The sequence below is a fragment of the Chiloscyllium plagiosum genome, unplaced genomic scaffold (genome assembly GCF_037043375.1).
Source record: "Chiloscyllium plagiosum isolate Xiang-an unplaced genomic scaffold, Cpla_swu_hap1 HiC_scaffold_11, whole genome shotgun sequence".
In the NCBI taxonomy this organism is placed as follows: Eukaryota; Metazoa; Chordata; class Chondrichthyes; order Orectolobiformes; family Hemiscylliidae; genus Chiloscyllium; species Chiloscyllium plagiosum.
This window is the reverse complement of record NW_028270149.1, coordinates 60,607,618-60,628,645: the sequence shown is the minus strand read 5'-3', so window position 1 is coordinate 60,628,645 and position 21,028 is coordinate 60,607,618. Positions and strand designations below refer to the sequence as shown.

At 40.4% G+C, this 21,028-nt stretch overlaps 1 protein-coding gene across 1 annotated transcript in view; it reads right to left on the bottom strand.

Annotated features, from left to right (window-relative positions):
* klhl4 (kelch-like family member 4) overlaps positions 1-974 on the bottom strand; it is a 200,265-nt gene extending 199,291 nt beyond the window's left edge. The window contains exon 1 of the mRNA XM_087992144.1: positions 828-974. The gene's annotated coding sequence lies outside the window, so the exon portion shown is untranslated. The remainder of the gene's footprint in view (positions 1-827) is intronic.
* Between the last annotated feature and the right edge of the window lie 20,054 nt (positions 975-21,028).

Here is a 21,028-nt window from a genome sequence, read left to right as displayed (position 1 = left end):
TTCTAGTTGCAATTTCAGTACATTTGTACTATTATTGTTTATATGGCCGTCCATTGCACTGTTATATTCCATAACATTTTAGAAACAAACCTTTGCTAACTGGCAGTATAGTAAATAGTGTACATATTCAAGCCAATGCAAACTAGCTGACTCACAGCATTCCTCAATTGAATCAGCCTTGTGATCCTTCCTGATTGCTCCTGTTACATTTACTATTATTTGTATTATTATTCAATTTTACTACAGGTAGTTTGTAAAGTTCTCAACCCTGCTTCAGTAAAGTTCATTATAACTTTGAAGTTAAACTGCCATGATAAGGCATTATATATCAAGCAGAAAATCAGAATACAATTCCTCTTGTAATGTTCATTACTTTTCTTCTGAGAAAAACATAGTACTCACAAGGAATTAAAATGTCTGTGACAGATGTTTAATGCTAAAATACAGAAGGTTGCATAAAAGTGGTTGGAACAATATCTTATGTTTGTGAATATGTTAAGAGAATTAGTTGCACCTAGTATTTTGTCAAAAATAAGACCAAGGAAACAGTGTTCAGTGGTAGGTGAATTGGTATTGTTAAGAGGTGAGGTGTAAGATGGGTGTCAATCCAATAGAAAAATTGAAATGTGTAAACTAAGTTTGGAATTGTTATTTCCTGTTTCAATGTAGCATCTTTGCACCTTTCCTTTTCAGTGATTAATTGAACCCATTTTGTTTAGAATGAAATCTACACAGGCATTTCAGCAGTTAAAGGTTGGAGCTGAAAATTAGAAATTGAGAACTCATTGAAGAACTCCATTCTGAACCAAACAATTAATTTCACATACCATTTGTTTGAGACGTGATGTGTTTAATTCTTCTCTGCTGTTATTTTATAACCATGAACAATGTTCCATTAATGGAGGATTCAAGTGCTCAATTGTTTGGTGTTTGATTATGTCGTTGATTGATTCCTGTTCGCTTTGTGTGCTATGGCGCCTGGATGGTATGTCAGAGAAAGAGACGTTAAAAGTACATTGGAAGCTTGTGCTGCAAAAATTTAACAGCACTGAAGCTTGATTCAACACACAAACTGATTGGCCATCTCTACACATCCCCAAGATATAAATAAAATGCAAACAGATCGAGATGAAAAAAATACCAGTTCTAGCTCCTTTCCTTTCTTCTCCAGGAGATCTACCCTTGTTGTGGTATCCATAGATTTCAGAGTTTAAGACCTGCTGGTTCATAAAAAGAACTAGTAATACTACTGAATTTAACAATCCAGGGGCCCAGGCAAATGCTCTGGGAACACAGGTTCAAATCCCAAAGAGGAAGCTGGTAGATGTTAAATGCATTAAAGCATCTGGAATTTTAAAAAAGTTAGTCTAGCGGTGACTATGAAAACATTGTTAAGTCCTGTAACAATTTATTTCATTCATGAGAAAGCAAACTACTGTCCTTGCCTGGTCTGAGTGACTTTTGCACAATGTTCAGCACCATATTTGATTCCTCAGAAACTGAATCAATCCATGCCCACATGCAGCGAAACCTGGAAAATATTGAGGTTTGAGCTAACAAGTGGTAAGTAACATTAATTCTACACAAATGCCAGGCAATAACCATCTTCAACAAGCAAGGAGTTTTTTCTTTCCCCCAGAGGTCCTTAATTTCCACTTATAAAAGTTGAAAATGTTTTAAATCTTTCAAAATTATTTTATTGCTGTGAAATAGTTTTCAGGTGTCAAAAAAATATGAAATGCTATAAAATAAAGAAATATTTGATTTTAACAGTTTGCACAAAATGAAAAGAAGCCTTTCTTTGCCCCCGTAACAATAGCTGAAAGTGTGATGCTAGAAAAGCACAGCAGGTCAGGCAGCATCTGAGGAGCGGGAGAATCGATGTTTTGGGCATAAGCCCTTCATCAGGGAAGATTCCTGCAATCCTCACTTTTGCCCCATAACAATACTACAGCTTAAAGAGGTGTCATTTGTCCTGGATTTTTTTTTAATGAAGAAACATTGAGATAGAGGTAGTGAGCAGTCTGCTCAAAATTTACAGCTTGTATGGCCTTGCAGTTTTATTTACAAAGCTTAAAATATAGAAGCAGCTTGAGTGCATGGGGTCAAGCTCACCTCAAACCAGAATTTTTAGTTTCAGCTTTCTGCAGTTGCTGGGATCTTGCAGCTGGATGTGGAAGCTCTTATTCCTCTCTCTGTTAGAGTTAAAAGCTGGGGTTCTCTTCCTTCTGCTAGAATTGCATGTGAGAAAATCTATTTTACTGAATTTGTTTTATCAAGGGTATTTGTATGGGATGTTACTATATTGGAACAGTTAATTCATTGTAGTTAATATATGTATGATCTTGTTAAGCCTTGATAATTATAGTTAAGTCAATTCTTTTTTCACTTTTATTTTGTCTGTATATTTAACTGGTATGAAAAAATAAAGTGTGTTTTGCTTAAAGTTGAATAGTTTGGACATCCAAATTACATCTGGAATGCAACACCTTACACTTACTTTTAAAATAAGAAAAACTTCAAGTCTAGGCAATCTTAATAATAAATTTTAAGGGGTTTGGTCTGGTCCATAACAACACCAATTTTCCCTTTTGCTTTGTGACTTATGCAGCATTTTTAGTGCTCCAATAGATTTGGCCTTTTAGTGCTTCATCTGACAGCCTCCTGTACTGTTCTCCATCAGAAAAGTGGTATTGGTTTGATCTCATATCTTTAAGCAATGCTTTTAGATGAACAATAAGCATTTTATCCTTCAAAACTTTGTTAGCAAACATTTCTTCTCCCTTCAAGATTTTTTTTCCATTCATTAGTCAATTTATTAGTCAATTTTCCCAGTTTTCTTCACATGACAAAAAATGTCCTTACAACTTTTCCTGATTTTTTTTAAACAACTCCTCAACATTATCTCCATTTTCATTTCCTGGATTAAACATTTTAAGCCTGTTTTTGGCTTTACAATCTAGAAGTTTCTTTTTAAATATAAAATGTTCACCCTCTTCAAAGGGACTTAACTTGCATTCGGTGTCTGATCTGTGACCCAGGGTTACAATTCATAATTCTTTTTCTTGCAGCTTTGGCAATACTATTCACTAGCCTGCTTGGTACCAATGCAATATGTTGGATGATAACACACAAAGTAGAATGAAAGATGCTTGGTAATGAGCAGACCAGAGTTTGTAGATGACAGTAGTTTTGAGGATACATTTCTTTTTCTAATGGGTGATCATGATGTTGATCATACGCCTCATCAAACTCATCATGCAGAACCATAACTTTGAATTCATTGATCACTGAACAGCATCAGCAATCTTAAGCCAACGAGGTTATTTTTGTACCTAAAGCAAACAGACAGTTTGAATTCATTTGTACATGTGTTAGTTACTTTATTTTAAAGTAAGGCAGTTTTGTTTTCCAATGGAGAGTTGACGTAGTATTCAATTTTTCAATTGTTTTGTGTTTGATTATGTGTGTCTATTGACTTTTCCCTGTGCTGCGTGCTATTAGCTAAACCTGGGCATAGTTAGAGAAACAAAGAAGATAAAGCTAAATTGAAAACTTATGCTGCAGACATTTTAAAAGCACTATAAGTAAAACATCTGAAAGGTTGAGAAACTGCCATGTCACGTCGGCATATCTCAAAAGTACAAGTAGGTTTATTTGTTTCATCATCCCCTTTGGGATCTGTAAGGTCACCTTCATTCCTTGAAACCTGATATGGATGTTGATAAGTTATTTTTGCCTTGATGTGACCTAAGCAATTACAACTTTCATTTCATGTCCCTGGCTTCCTGTTTCACAGTGGGCCAGTGTCATCATTTACATATACAAATCATTATACATCATCAACAACAATACCTACCAAACTATCTACTTCTGACAGTCTTACACTGCTGCTTGCACCTTCTGCTTAATCAGTCTCAACTAATGCGCCCTGTTTGTCCCTCCATCAGTGATAGTTATCAGCCATCTCACCTCTATCTTGTTCAATTCTTTCCTGAAGGTTCTCTCTCTCTACAATTTTATTATGTCTATAGTCTGAGAGAAATGACCAAAGTACTTTCAGAGGAGAAAGTGAGGACTGCAGATGCTGGAGATCAGAGCTGAAAATGTGTTGCTGGAAAAGCGCAGCAGGTCAGGCAGCATCCAGGGAACAGGAGAATCGAACAGGATTCCTGAAGAAGGGCTTATGCCCGAAACGTCGATTCTCCTGTTCCCTGGATGCTGCCTGACCTGCTGCGCTTTTCCAGCAACACATTTTCAGCAAAGTACTTTCAGACACAAGATCAAAGTTTGCAAAAGGCAATATAGGAAATTAAGCAGAAATGATGTGTTAACATATAATATAGTTCATTACAAAGTAACTTACTTGGGCTACACCTCAAAAAAAAAGTTAAGTAGCGACCGACAAAAGCAAAAGTAATGGCTATTTTGGATTTTCATGTGCCTCAGACCAAATGTGAAGTTCTGTGATATATTGGCATGGATGTATTTTACCAGAAGCACATTCCTCATTTTGGCTTTGCCATGGCTCCTTTGACAAATATATTGAAGAAATGCGACAAGTATGAATAAACAAAAGAACATCAGAGTGCCTTTGACAATTTGAAAGCTGCACTGACAAACATAGTACTGAATTATGAGAAACCATTCAAAGTAATTGTTTTGCCAGAAACAGTGGTGTTGTGTCACTATGTGATGACAGGATGAAGATCAAAAAGCCGCTCAGTTCTTTTTCTCAAAAACTGTTTGCTTGTCAACAGAAATATTAAACAGCGGAGAAAGAGACAGAGTCTGGAGTTGACTCCACAGAAGTTTAATGTATGCTTATCAAACAATGCTGAAGAGACTTATTTACATGGACTGAAATCCTTTTTCTTGGAAAGATTTCATGACAAGTTTAATATTTGAATTATAGATTAAAAATCATTCACATGACTGGAAAGGACAATGCTTTATCAAGAGCAAATCTGAATTAAAGTTAGGAATAAAATGGACTTGCATGTTATATGCGTACTATGAAAATCAGTGTATATTTAATGTAAATATATTACTATTATTTATATAGCAGAACTAATAAAGAAGAAATATTGCTATAAAATGAAAATGCCTCTTAAGGATACCTTTTCATTTGTTTATTTTGGAGAAGTGTGATAAATGGTGAATATTATATACATACATTATCAATTGGAATTTAAATTATAAAATAGATTCATATGAGCTTTTGTCATTCCTGTGAAGATAAGAGCTTATTTTTAAAATGTCAGAAATTCATTTGGAACAGTGTTGTAAATATCATTTCTAAGAATTCATGTGACTTCAGTCAAGTGTCTGGCAGGATAGTTGTGATGTTAATAGATGGAATGTTTATCCTGCTCAACTTACAAATGGCCAGGGGCCATGAGTTTAACCTGTAACTTTAGTTCAGTTCAGGAGAATCAGGACCTAATCAGAATGGAGAACAGTTTTCTCCTAGCAGGAGACTGAAGGACAGAATTTTATACAGGCCTGAATGATGTAGGCGATGATGAAAAAATTGTAGTGTCACTTAAGTCATCTGTCAAGGCTTTTCTCAATGTCAGAAGCAGCTTTTCATCAAAGTTCCAGATATCCAAACAAAATTTTCGCTAGCTACAGCCAGTTGCCTATTTAGGGGGGCTATTCTTTACTGTCGACCTTATTACATCACCTCATTAATGTGCAGCTCTTTTAATCTACCATCCGATGTGAGCAAACTGGACATCAACAATTCTCAACATCGATGTCAGAGCATTCACCTGACGACTCCAGCTCATCACTTGCTCTAAGGGCCCTCCATGTTGAACAATCTCAGGGCACATTCTATGGGCAACAGACTCCCATATCCACAGACATTAGCACCCAACATGTGCCAGACTCTAAGAAACATCATGGTGATTTCCAATTCACTGAATGCACTTCTACATTTCGTTTCTGCACCTCAATTTGCAACAGCAACTATCATTGTCATGTTACAGCAGACACTTTGTTCTCAGGGATATACACCCAGCTCTATGACTGTACCAGACTGCATCTCCAGCCTGTTTGCTTACACTCTTAGCATTCACTGATTTTGATCCTTCCTGAATGCTCTCAGCATCCCTGCCTTTCTTTTTGGCAGCATGCCCCAGCCAGAGGAACCAGTCTCACACTACAGCTGTATTGCTTTACCATTTAGCATAGACACAAATTCAGGAAGCTTGTCATGATTGTCAGTATTCCTCAGTCAAGTTGAGGTGATAGCCTTTGCTCAGAGTAGCAGAGTAAATCAGAGGCAGCCTCTGATACCAGTCCTGGGCATGGACAGTCATGGACCATGGGCTTGCATATGGTCAGGAGAGGCGCAGGAAAATCAATGTTTTCGGGCAAAAGCCCTTCATCAGGAATGGTTCCACGTTGATTTTCCTGCTCCTCGGATGCTGCCTGACCTGCTGTGCTTTTCCAGCACCACTCTGATCTAAACTCTGGTTTCCAGCATCTGCAGTCCTCACGTTTGCCTTGCATATGGTCAGTCAGCATTCTGAACTGTCAGAATCAGAAATGGAGTGTCAGACAGAACACCACCCGGCTTGACTCGTTCTGCTCTATGGTGGGCTGCTTTTCTCCTGGAATGAGAGAGACAGTTAAGGGAGATAGAAATGAGTGATGCGGCTCTTATTTGTATTGGGGAGGTGTCCTGAGTGAGTGAAGGGACAGCACAGGAGACATGCAGGTTGGTGTCATGGATTGGGGTGCATGACAGTGAGTGAGGGGAGATATGGTCAGCATTAGTAAGAGTGGCAGAGGATGAACCATGGTGTGAGGAATACAGTAGCAGTCATACAGTACCTATGTATTGGAACAAAGATGGTAGTTCTTCTGCTGGTGGACTGGAGAAAGTCATTGACCTCCCTCCTACATCATTGCACATTCCTTCAGAGAGCAAAGACTGACGCAGGTGGCAAACTCAAGCCAGGCTGGCATGATCTAGTGTTGTGGCTTTCACTGCTGGCCCTTGGGAAGAGAAAGTTCTGCATTTGCTCCACTCTGTCCAGTAGGACCCCAGGTCCCTGCCCACAAAGCAAAGTGACAATTTCCTTCTGTCTGCCATGTCCAGGGCAAATATCAGGATCTGTACAGGGCAGCTTCAGACTGACAGTGCTTGTTTGGTTGCACAATGGCATTTTAAGTTGACGCTGGAGCCAGAGATGCTGGTCTATTCCAGGATACATTGGAAGTGGTGAATTGTCTCAGGTTCACTGTGTGGTAAGATCAGACGAGAGGAGAGCCATAGGGACAGGCTCGGTAGATCATGAGTTGAATTTAGGAAGGTACAGTGAGATAACTCACTGGTATCATGAAGAAAACTCCTCTGTGAAACTCATCAAAAACTAACAACCAAACAAAACTAAAGATTGATATTTTTGTTCTGGGCGGCGGGTCAACCTAACTGAGGTGTAGCTAGTTTGTGGAGCTTCTAGTCTAGAAGTTATCATGCTGTTATAACTGAGAAAATTTAGGCCATCAGAAATACGAAAGATAAATGCCCATAGATTTGAAAAGAATGATTGAAAACTGTCTCAACAATGGTCAATTCATTAATAATTTAAAGATTTGCAATAGGAATGATGTTTTCCTGGAATTGAGTATCTGCAAAAGAATTGTGTTAGAGACTAGGTTGAAACTTTGTGTTGTTTAAGACCTTTCTAACTGTCCCAGAGCTCAACTATACCTGCTTGCTTTTCTTTTTACCCTACATTCAGTCCCATGTCACTTTGCATTTCTGATGTCTGGATTTAAAAGCTGTTCAAATAATCTCCAAGTTGATGTATTGCCTTTTCATTTCAAACAAGCATCAGTTTTCATTTTTAAGAACCTCTGTGGAGCTTGTTTTTATTTCCAAGAGCCTTATCTGTAGCCTTACATGAATTATTATGACCCTGAAATATCTTTAAATCATTTCTCAATTCCTGTCACACTTTATTATAAGGCTCTGACAGCATACATTGAAGTGTTGAATAAGTAACTGGAGAAAAAGGACTATGTTAGGTATATGTTATTTTCAGACAGCTATTTACTTTTATTATTCATCTACTCACGTGCACTAAGATTTATAACATTTTTATTGACCACATGAGCTCATTGCGTTTTCAGGTACTCAAATTATTCATGATTTTCAAACTGCACCATTACCACCATAAAATGTCTCAAGGTGCATCACAGAAGTCTTATCCAATAAAATTCATCTCTGAGCAACATAAAAAGTTATTAGTAACCAGAATCTTGATCAAAGAGATAGATTTGAACTTTTAAATGAAATAGAATTTGGAGATATTTAGAGAGGGAATTTAGACAGCATAAGTCACAATTGGCAATAGCAGAGTGAGGAACATCAGGGGTGCTCATGTCCACAATTATAGGAGCAAAGCTATATGAAAGGATTATGAACCTGAAGGAGCTTACACAGTGGTAAGACCATAGTCAGGTTTTAAATAAATATGAGGAATGTAACACTGAAGCACTGCTTAACTGGTAGGGCACAGACATTATGGATAAATACAATTTGCTGTCAGTTGGGATTCAAGCAATGGAGATTTGACTGAGCTCAAGCTTACACAAGATTCATGGTCAGAGGCTGACAAAGAGAGCACTTGAACAATCAAGTATAGAGGCAGCAAACGTTAAACTGGTGGCAGGGTTCCCACTTCTTGTTCAGTTTGCACAGCAAGCATTTAACAGCTGTTGGTTCATCAACTTGAGGAAGTCCCTCCAATCAGAGCTGGCAGCCAATCAAATGGTCCCAGCACAAAGCCACTGGCACCAGTTCCAGAGGGAAGCCCATTGCAATGGAGTCACACTTAAGCCCAGCTTGCAGACCCAAGAAAGGATAGTGGGAGGTCAAAGGAGGACAAATCAGGAGGAGCAATACCTTTAAGATAATGGCATCGTGGTCAGCACAGACATGGAGGGCTGAAGGGCCTGTTCCTGCGCTGTACTGTTTATGTTCTATGTTCACCTGGATACTTGGTACTGCCCTCCCTTAACATGGGTAAGACCCCAATGTCAGAAGCGGGAGACTCTTAAATGACTATTAATTAGCCACTTCAGGACCTTTAATCCATTGGCTTGCAGGCTGCCCACTACCATACCTGATTGAGCTGTACATTTCTGGCTCATTCACTAGATAAAACATGGGTCAGTGCTCACTACCAAAATTTCTGCCAATTTAACTGTCTAACTGGCCTTGACAAATATAGTGAAAAGCTGTACACTGTGCTAGTTGCCCTTTTGATTTTACTGGGAGACAACTTGTGTCCAATGCCTAACTGCCCACCTAGGCAGAGTGCTGTCAAATGGAACTGGCATTTGCCAGAGGTAAGGAAGAAAGCTTAGTGGTATGGAAGTGACAGCTAACAAAATCAAGCAAGTAACCTGAGTTTTTAAGGCACTACTTGGCCGCATTGGTCCATTGGGTCAAAGTTGTGGCATTGATTCAGCAGTAGTGCTTATGCTGTCCCAGACTGTTGTCAAAACACTTTCTTCATCTTTCTCCATGGCCACTGAGAAAAACACTTTACGTCTGCTCCACTTGCTTCAAATGTCAATTGAATAGAGCCCTCACTTGGGAAAAGTTAATGATGCACTCCTTTCCTACCTTTCTGCACTTCAATAGTTTCAAAATTGTTCGATTTTTGTTCCCCTAAAGCATTCCTGCACTTGGGACTATTTCAAGCACAGATTGATAATATCTAATGCAATGCTAAGAAATTGACACAGAGAAAAAATGTTTTCATTGATGAATTGTGGTAGCTAAATGTTCACTGAGCTAATCAATACAGGAGCTCATAGCAATCAGTTTGGTTTAGCACACTTCCCTTTGGAAATTCCTAGTGAAGCTCTGTACTTCTGCACCAAAATGGTTTTTGCTGTTCCTTTATTTGAAGGACAGCAGGAGCTGAATTTTAATTAGTCTAAATCAACTCAGAAGGTCATGACAATCATTATGGTGTTGCACATTCCATATCAGAAAGCTCCAGTAGGGCTCACTAGAAATAAATCGCCCCCCTCCACACACAGTTCACTTATATCAGATAGTAAACAAACACAGGCAAATTAAGTTAAGATTTTAAAAATCAGTAAAAATCTAACTGACTGACAGTTGAAGCTCAGCTCAAAACTGAGGTATTTTGGGATACCCTAAGGTTATGAAGCATGCTATAAAATTGCAATTCTTTCTTTGGTGTAATCAACCATTTGGTTCAATGTTTTCTGAGATGCATAGGTCCTTTTTTTCCAGAACACACATAAACCAAGCTGATTAGCGTTTCTGATGTGGACAGGATTACAAGATGGAAAATGTAAAATGGGGATTCCTGAACGTGTCCCTTCTCAATAACTTGCAAGAGCTGATATTAATTTATAACGAAACAAGTTGCTGAAAATTAGGCAGATTGTTGAAAACCTGCTCTATCACACACAACAGTGAAATGTGTGCATACACTGCAGAAAAAACATGGACTTTCTGTCATCTGATAAGCTAATATATTTCATAATGAAGAACATATTGACCTAATTACCTCATGTAAATGCAATGAATTTGATGACTGTCATTGTTGGACATATTAGAATAAAACTCTGATGTTCACCACTCATAGTAATTAGTTTTTTTCCATATTCATTTACAGGAAATATAAGTTGACAGGAAATCACTTGGAAAAGCTATAGATGTAAATACATCATCTAAGAAACTGTGTGTGTGTACTTTTAAAAAAATAAATCTCCCAATCATCCTCCAACTGATGCAGGAATATGTGGTTGCAGTCATCGTGCCTTAAATCACGTTAAACTCACAACAACAATCTCAGAACTTGATAAAACCTCTGTCGTGCTCTTCCAATTATTTTGCTGCATTGCAGATATAAGTCTAAGCTCTACATGATAGGCAGCTGTACTTGTAAATGAATCATTCATGTGCTGTTTTGTTTATAAACTAAAGCCACAAATAAGAGATAAGATCAAACAGATGTCTATTTGTTCAAAAAAAACTTCTAACTATCATTTGTTTAGTACAGAATGCACAGAATAAATATAGTATTAAATAATCAAATTCTTGGAGGACTATTACACCGAAGGTACAGCTTGGAGATGCCTTCATCTATGACCAAGGAGTCAAAAGCTCTGGACAAGCACAATTCTGCAAGAACAGTGCTCTCTGACATTTAACTATCAATTAAGTTGGCATGTTAATAATCTTGGTAACTTGTGCAATTTTTTGTTTTTACAAACATTACAAAGATTTAAAATTAAGCTCTTTGCTTCATTCCTTGTTGCGGTCAGTGCAAAACTGAAGTCATTCCAGGGTGATGCAGAGGCTGTAGCACTTATTGTTCTCCCCTATGTCACTGGTATTACAATATCAGAATAGAGTCAGGCTTGGGGCTGTATGAGACCCCGAGAGGAGATAATCTCATACAGCATTGAGTATTAAGCCAATCCAATAGTAAACCTGGATTCTGAAGTGCTGAAAGGATCTGATAGTTGCTAAGCTCACTGCAGTATGGAGAGCACTTTCTGTTTTACTGTACTCCTGAAGATTTATATTTCAAACACATATACACTGAACACTCTCCAGGCAAGAGAATTGCAGTTGAAACAAAGTAGGAGTTTTCAATTTAGCACTTCAGGCACAAATTCAATGTTAACATTTTTGGCAAAATCAAAAGCTGGAGTGTGATTTTTTTTGGGTGCATCATGAATGGTGAAGTGGAATAGCCCAGCCATGTACTATAAGAATTTAGAAAATAAGAGATATCAGCCATACCATCCTTTGAACATGCTCTGCAATTCAGTAAAACCATAGCTCATTTTGGGTTTTTGTAGGAGTTGAGACATAAGGGCTGAATACAAAACTGGTGTAAACTGTTACCATATATAAATAATATTCAGACACACATACATATAGGTGCATAACCATGGTGGAGTAAGGCTTCATTAGCACCTCCTTCCATCAGGTCTCAGCTCCATGTGATCAGACATCTTATGCACATGCTCAGTAGCTATTGTCAGAGCATTGACACAGTTAACATTTTACTCTATAACTTCAGCCTCAACAACATTTTCCAACCAGATTCTGAAATTTCTGGAATCTTTTAGTGCACTAAAACCTGTACATATTCATGACTTATATCGATAAGGACATACTCATCCAAAAAAGAAACAGGAACTACAGGCTGGTAGCTGCAATATAAATCACCACAGTAAAGTTATCAAAGTCCCATAGGGTTGCTCTTTCATTAGAGAGAGATAGCTGGTGGTGCTTTCACCTATGGACACTATTCCTCAGGTGAGGGGTGAGATTGGGAAGGCAGGACATTTGTGGTGACCTCAGTTGTTGTGGGAATTGAACCCATACTGTTGGTACCACGCTGTAGGGCAAACCAGCTGTCCAGTCAACTCAGCTAACCACAACATCCCAAAGATTGTTGTAAAACTCTTGCTTCATATAGTTTGGGTGGTTTTATCTACAAGTTACCTTGTGAAGTTTGCATCAGCATGAAGGCTTAACCACTTTGCAGGAATGTAACATGTATACAATTTAAATAGTAACCAAAAAAAAGTGAAGAACTGCAGATACTGGAAATCAGAAACACAACAGGAATTGCTGGAAAAACTCAGTAGCTCTTGGAGCATATGTGCAGAGACAGTGGAGTTAACACTTCTGTTCATCAGTTCAGAAGAAGTTTCAGAAGGTTCACGACATTAACTTTCCTTGCTCTGCATAGATGCTGACAGACCTGCTGAGTTTTTCCAGCAATTTCTGTTTTGTTACAATGCAAATGGACCCTTTAGTTTGAAGACAGCAATGTGGAATATTTTGTTTTTTTGTAGTCAGCAGTCGATACAGATTAGCAGATTTATTGGTTCACTTTTATTCTGATACATCAGGAACCAAGAAACATTTAGGTGTCATAAAAGAGCATTAAGAATACATTTATGTATCTGTTTGACAGATTTACTTGTGTAAGTGACATTTCTTTTGCACATCAATAGCTTGCTTACATGTGTGGAAACAAAAATTTGCATTTAAATAGGAATGAAAAGACAGAGGTCAAGCCATAATGGAAGATGACTTAGGTGTAGTTACCAAGCATGTGATCGGAGAGATAGGTTGTGATAGGAGGCTTAAAAAGGCTCACAAAAGTCAGCAAAAATGAGGGTATTTTAAAGGGTCTCAAAGTTTTGGCTAAAACCTTGCAGCTACCCTTTTGGTTAATCTATTCTTCCAAAGCAAGTATAACCATCCTAAGATGTCCAGAACATCTCATATTGTTCCAGGTGTGATCAAACTAGGACTTTACATAGCTGTTGTTAGAACCACATATTTTTTGCTTGGAAACTAGAGAAAAAGGGAAACTTTGGATAATTCCTGCAATGCAGAGAGGTTACCATGCAATTTTTCCAGAACTAAAAAGTCAAAAGTGAAACAGTGTTGTGCTTCACTTATTGTTAATAAAATGTCAAGTGACCTTTGGAAGAATAAAGCTGTTGAGAGGAGATAAGATTAATTTGTTACTTTTGCTGGATGAACTGGTAAAATGAGCATCAAATTGCAGGATACTAGAAACAGACTTTGGACAGCTAGTTTAGGTTTTACCACAGACTGGTCAGCAGTGCAATTAAAAAGAACAATCCAAGAAGCTTGCTCCAAAGACATTCTCCACACTGCCCCCACGCCCCCCAGCCCCATCCCACTTCTCTCTTTCAGGAAAACAGAAAATATCCTGAGAGTGGGGAAGGGCTTTGCAAGGAAGCAGTGTTCTCTCAATCCCAGACTCTCTTTATCTCGCTGTGAGTGAAAGACATTGCTCAAAAACAATGAAAACTGAATGGCCAGCTCAGGAATAGACTAGTGCCCAAATTGATCAGCCCTTGTGGCTGACGGCAATGTGATTCCATCCATGGAAACAGAAAATATGTGAGAAAGTTGTCTCATTCTAACCTTGTGGTTTAGGATTCCTGAAACGCAAAATTTTTGATTTGTGTATATTTTTTCCAACCATATTGCCTCTACAGATGTGTATGCCCTACTTTGACCTGCTTGTATATGAATGTGTACGTATTGGGATTTAAAGAAAATATAGTTAAGGTTTCATAATAGTAATTAATAGTCCATTTGCCACTTATTAAAAAATAAATGTCTTTGTACTAACTTTATTCTTGTGTTTATTAATGCAGCCTGATGAGAGTTTATTTTTGTCCTGGATAACAGGAAAAGTAATTTAACCATCTTGGTGATTCAATGGGACATTTATATTTTTAGGACATCATGCTGGCTTGATTTCTTGCATAATCCTCACATCAGAATCACAACACAATAGCATAAATTGGATCTCCTTATGTTCTAGTCCTCAAGATATAAAGGCTAGAAATAAATAAATACTTTAGAATATTTTCTTCATCTGTTCACAATATTTTAATACTTTGAGTACCTTGGACCCCAATGGTTTTTTGCACCTTCACTTTTTCTGGTTCTCACTATTGAGGAAACAATAGTGATTTTTGTTGATTTTTTTTATTTCCAAAGCTCATGGTCTCACACTTGCGTATATTCAAATCTATTTGGCCAGTTTCTCCATTTTATGTAATCTATTACTATTTATTTTATGTTTCCAAATACACAGTTTACTATACCATCTGTCTTCGGATTTGCATCTTTCTATTCCATCATTGTCAATAAATAAGGACCATATAGGTATGACTGATTACGTCTTGTGAACTCTGCACCTGCCCATTACCATTAATTTCTCCGCCATGCAAGCAATTTTCTAACTAGGTCAATAATTTCCCTTCAATTCCATGACTGAAATTTGAGCTAACTGTTACATAGATATCAAAATCCTTCTGTTAGTCCACGCAAGTAATACTCGTAGACATGCCTGTGGCCATTATTTTAGTTACTTCTTCAGAACAATGCATGACTTACCTTTTCTCTGTCTGATCAGCACTAAACTTTCAAAGTGTTCACTCATCCTACCCTTAGTCATTGACTTTAGCTTCGTTCTAATGAGACATTCAGGATAAATGGTCTATAATTCTGTGTTTTCCTAATCTTACCTTTCACAAATAGCAGAACGGTTTAAGAAATGTTCTAATCTAAAGGAACAATTCTAAGATCAAGACAACTTTGGAAGATTCAAGAACAGTTTCTTCCCTCCAGTAATCAGTCTTTTGAACAGACATCTCCTATATTAGAGGCGATCTTTCTCTGCAACTTCTCTGTAGCTGTAAGACCATATTCTGCATTCTGTTCCATTACACTGATGTGCTTATGCAAGATATGATGTTTTGGTTAGCATGCAAAACAACACTTTTCACTGTGTCTAGTTCCATGTGACAATAATAAATCAAAATTAAAATCAAATGAAAGAAGTAAAGTCACTGATTTGATAATGTTCTTGCGTGTTTGCTATGAAGTCCTGAGATGGAAATCATCTAATCACAGGGATTTGTCACTCTTTTGAGTCATGACTTTCTTTATTACTGTTACCTTGATTGCATTAATTTATTGAGTCCCCATTCAGTCCAGGATTTAGTAGTAGTTACCTCCATGTATCTAATATGCCGACCCTTTCCTCTATTGTAAATACTGATATTAAATTGTTTAATAAGTATTCCATTTCCTTATTTTATTGTCCATTCTTCTTTCCATGGATAGCTACCTTGCTGTGGAGGAGAGATTTGATCCTGAGATTGATATAATCAGGTAATCTCAACTCCTAGCAAGGCCACCCATCATGGTAAGGTCAGAAGGGAGGAACCAGACAAAGCACAATACAAGACAAATCCTCAATGGTGATCTGAGTAGAAGATATTTGTGTGATGCCAACAGCTGTGAGGGTGGATGAAGGCTGCAGCATTAAGAAGATCCCCAGTTGTTGAGGTTTCCTTGCGACTGGAACTGGATCTACCTTCTGTCAAGGACCATGTGGCTGCTGAGACACAACAGCATTCCCACATTAAAAGATGTTTCGCACAAGACATGCTACCAGAGATGCTAGGATTGGGTTTATCTGCCACACAATGACTCAAGACCTATGGTGACATGGAATTTCCTAGGTGGACAGACATACTTGTTAGAAAGTGATTCCTGATGATGGCTAGTGTTCAAGCAGCTCACATTACTCCTGATCACTCTCTTTTGTGAACTTTTATTTTAATTTGTTTTGCAAGTTGATGTTCATACTCACTTTGTACAGCATTTTCTATCAGTTTGCTGTGAACAGACTTCTCATATATCAGAGTTGAGTTTTCTCTGCACTTTTTCTGTAGCTGAAACACTATATTCTGCATTCTGTTCTATTAACTTAGTACAGTACCCCTCATTGGTCCCAGAATTTGTGCTAATTTTTGCAGTTTTGTATATTTCTCGATTTTCGTTTAGTGTTGTCCATTTCTTTTTCAATTGGCACTCTAAAGGTTAAAACTGATTCTGTATTACAATCAATTCCTTTTTAAACACCTATCATTGATTATCCATCATTTCATGCACTAACAGAACTACCCAGTTTACTGTGGATCATCCACAGATTAAAGTCAGCCTTAGCTAAATCGAGCAGCTGTTTCACCTTTTGAATATTATGTTGAACCTGATCATATTATAATGATGATTAGATAAATGCTCATGCACCATTAATGAAATCTACGATGATCTAGCCTTTGTTGAAAGTGAGTAAGGCAATACTGGCATGAGGATTTTTCACCCTTTAGCATTACACTAGTGTCTTTAAGAATGAAAGATTAACTTCCCAGATTGTGCTGCAAGAAACTGAGTAGAGAATTATTAAGGCATTTGAAAGGTTTGGTGGAATCTTGGGATCTGATGGGTGACATGTGTGGCAGAATCAGATTGAGATGTCCAACAAGGTCCATCTCAGTAACAAGATCATCTCACTCCCTCCTTTTTTCACTTTTCACAAACAGCATGATGAGATTTTAGCTAGCAGTGGCAAGATGCCAATTGACAGAATTTCATATTTGTTAAAAGCCTTGTTAATGTCACAATCTGCCTAAAATATATTCAGCCTCCTAGCATACTGAACTTGCCTCACAAGCTAGACATCAAGAAAACTCGAAAAGTAAATCAGAGGATGCACCTGGTAGATTCAGCTGGCCACTTACTCCATGTTGCCCTCGATCAAACCACAGCCCAGAATATGATGAATGGACAACAGGTGCATGCACCACTCCTCCACAGACATTGGCATCTGGCATCTGCCAACCGATCATGACCATTACTTTTCATTAGCAGTGCGCTGTGGAAAGACAGACTTGCACTGCAAATGACACCACAACCAGCATTGAAGCAAGGACACTGCACACAGGGCTGAGCACCCAGCTCGTACAGTGGACCACTTGCATTTCGGGGATGCTTGCTTAATCTCTCCGCATTCATTCACTTAGTGCCTACCTGAATTCTCACAGTATCCCTTCTGTTGTGATAAGACTGAGATCAAAGTTGAAACTTTATTGCTGGAACAGCACAGCAGGTCAGGCAGCATCCAGGGAACAGGAGATTCGACGTTTCGGGCACAGGCCCTTCTTCAGGAATGAGCAGAGAGTGTTCAGCAGGAGAAGATAAAAGGTAGGGAGGAGGGACTTGGAGGAGGGGCGTTGGAAATGTGATAGGTGGAAAGAGGTCAAGGTGAGGGTGATAGGTCGGAGTAGGATGGAGGCGGAGAGGTCAAGAAGAAGACTGCAGGTCAGGAAGGCGGTGCCGGGCTGGAGGGATTCGGCTGAGACAAGGTGGGGGGAGGGGGGATGAAGAAACTGGTGAAGTCCAAGTTCATCCCCTGTGGTTGGAGGGTTCCCAGTCGGAAGATAAGACGCTCCTCCTCCGACCGTCGCATTGTTGTGGTTTGGCGGTGGATGAGTCCAATGACCTGCATATCCTCGGTGGAGTGGGAGGGGGAGTTGAAATGCTGTGATAAGACTGAGATCAGCCAGGTATAGAATTTGGGTTCTTGGGCTGGGGCTGTTAATCCGGTTCGGCCACAGAGCACTGGCTGACAGATATGAACAGGAGTGTCAGAGGTTCTGTTCACTCCGAGAGCTGGCTCTGAGGGAGCTGGATCAGTGTCAAGGACTCTCCGCTTGTAAATAAAGGGTGGCTTGGTGAGGGGAGTTATTTCACTTCCTTGCCTTACCAATCCTTGCCATGCCATGCTATTTAGTGCAGCACCAAAGCAGGCAACTTGCCTTACTAAGCAGCCCTCAGTTTAAGGGTTAAACACCTTATTGTATAGCAGTGTACCATGCTACTCTCATATCTCATCATCTGCCAGCATTTAATGCTGCAAACACGTGGCATATGCAGCAAACAGACAACCATGACAGGGGAGTAGTCCTCAATATAGTCCATGGATCAGGAGGTCCTTACATATTCAGGTTAGGGCTGGAAGGAACACTAACTCCTATTTTCCATCATGCCGGCAAAATACACAATAGGGTAAGAAATGGCTGTGACAACTCTTAGACTGTGCAGGAAAAGATGCTCAACTTGTGAGGGAGGAGACTGCAGCAAACACAGATCCTAGGGCTTTTAAAGGGAAACAGCCTTGATCACAGGCCCAGCACAATAGCACATGTAGGCACACGGACTGTCTACTCGCTGGCCATCCTACAGCATTGGCCTTGTCTGTGTCTAGCAACTCCCTCACACTGCCACTGCTGGACAACTCATTGATAGCTACACCTTTGCGCACAGAGAGAGAGCCAAACGTTGATCCCCCTGCCTGCAGATGGTGCGGTAGGCTTTCAGCACAGGCCTCCACCCATTGACCTTGACCTATGGCCATGAGGTGTTGCCAGATGGTGTGAAATACCTTAGCACCAGGAGACTCACAGGCACCTGAAAGTTAACTTCAGGAATATTTGTGTGTAAATTGAGAATAACTTACAAACTGTTTCCAGCTGTGCCATCAAAAGTCGTTCATCCACCTTTTTTTGTCCCTTTCTCCACCTCTCACCACGTCTTCGTGTATTCCATGGTTCCACAGTTAAGATGTAAAGGGCCTGTTGTCCCTGGAGGTTTGGGAGGGCAACCTTAGGGGAACTAGTGTCTACACAGGCCAGGGATGCTAGGAGTCCTCTTGCCAGGAACGAGTTGACTCTTCTCAATCTGAATTTCCCAGGGCCTAAGGGGTTCAGGCAGGTAGAGGACCTGGCCACCTTGGCAGTAGTCTAGATTAGAGTGGTGCTGGAAAAGCACTGCAGTTCAGGAAGCATCCGAGGTGCAGTAAAATCAGGCAGAGAGCCTGAAGGATGGAGAGATAAGTGAGAGGAGGGTGGGGGTGGGGAGAAAGTAGCAAAAAGTACAATAGGCGAGTGGGGGAGGGGATGAAGGTAATAGGTTGGGGGGAGGGGTGAGTGGATAGGTGGAAAGGAAGATAGGCAGGTAGGACAAGTCATGGGGACAGTGCTGAGCTGGAAGTTTGGAACTGGGATGAGGTGGGGGAAGGGGAAATGAGGAAACTGTTGAAGTCCACATTGATGCCCTGGGGTTGAAGTGTTCCGAGGCGGAAGATGAGGCCATCCCGTATTCCCAATTCCTCTGCCTCCGCCGTATCTGCTCCCAGGAGGACCAATTCCATCACAGAACACACCATATGACCTCTTCTTTAGAGACTGCAATTTCCCTTCTCACGTGGTTAATGATGCCCTCCAACGCATTGTCCACATCCCGCACCTCCGCCCTCAGACCCCCCCCCCCTCCCACCGTAACAAGGACAGAATGCCCCTGGTGCTCACCTTCCACCCTACCAACCTTCGCATAAACCAAATCATCCGCCGACATTTCCGCCACCTCCAAACAGACCCAACCACCAGGGATATATTTCCCTCCCCACCCTTTTCCGCCTTCCGCAAAGACCGTTCCCTCCGTGACTACCTGGTCAGGTCCACACCCTCCGACAACCCACCCTCCCATCCTGGCACCTTCCCCTGCCACCACAGGAATTGCAAAACCTGCGGCCCCCCGTCCTCCATCACCTCCATCCAAAGCCGTAAAGGAGCCTTCCACATCCATCAAAGTTTTACCTGCACATCCACCAATATCATTTATTGTATTGATTGCTCCCGATGCGGTCTCCTCTACATTGGGGAGACTGGACGCCTCCTAGCAGAGCGCTTTGGGGAACATCTCTGGGACACCCGCACCAATCAACCACCGTCCTGTGGCCCAACATTTCAACTCCACCTCCCACTCTTCCGAGGACATGGAGGTCCTGGGCCTCCTTCACCGCCGCTCCCTCACCACCAGATGCCTGGAGGAAGAACGCCTCATCTTCCACCTCGGAACAATTCAACCCCAGGGCATCAATGTGAACTTCACCAGTTTCCTCACTTCCCCTTCCCCCACCTCATCCCAGTTCCAAACTTCCAGCTCAGCACTGTCTCCATGACTTGTCCTACCTGCCTATCTTCTTTTCCACCTATCTACTCACCCCTCACCCCCCGACCTATCACCTTCATCCCCTCCCCCACTCACCTATTATACTCTATGCTACTTTCTCCACACCCCCACCCTCCTCTCACTTATCCCTCCAACCTTCAGGCTCTCTGCCTGTATTCCTGATGAATGGCTTTTGCCCGAAACGTCAATTTTACTGCTCCTCGGATGCTGCCTGAACTGCTGTGCTTTTCCAGCACCAGTCTAATCTAGGCTCTGGTTTCTAGCATCAGCAGTCATTGTTTTTACCACCTTGGCAGTACCCTGAATGGAAAGTGCAGAAGGCTCTGTGCTTGGTTCCACCTTTGGACACAGACGTCAGACACCCCTCCAGCTACATGGTCTCACTCTTCCTTGTTAGGGGCTGTCTTCTCCCGGAGTGAGCATAAAGGGGACGTGAGTGAGATGACAGTGAGTGGCAGTACTGGTGCATGTGAAAGAAAAATGGTGAGGGACTGAGGAGGCAGCTGGGTTAGTGAGAAGTTGCCTTGGGTTGAGGGGGCAGAGATGAGTAGGAGAACGTGCTAC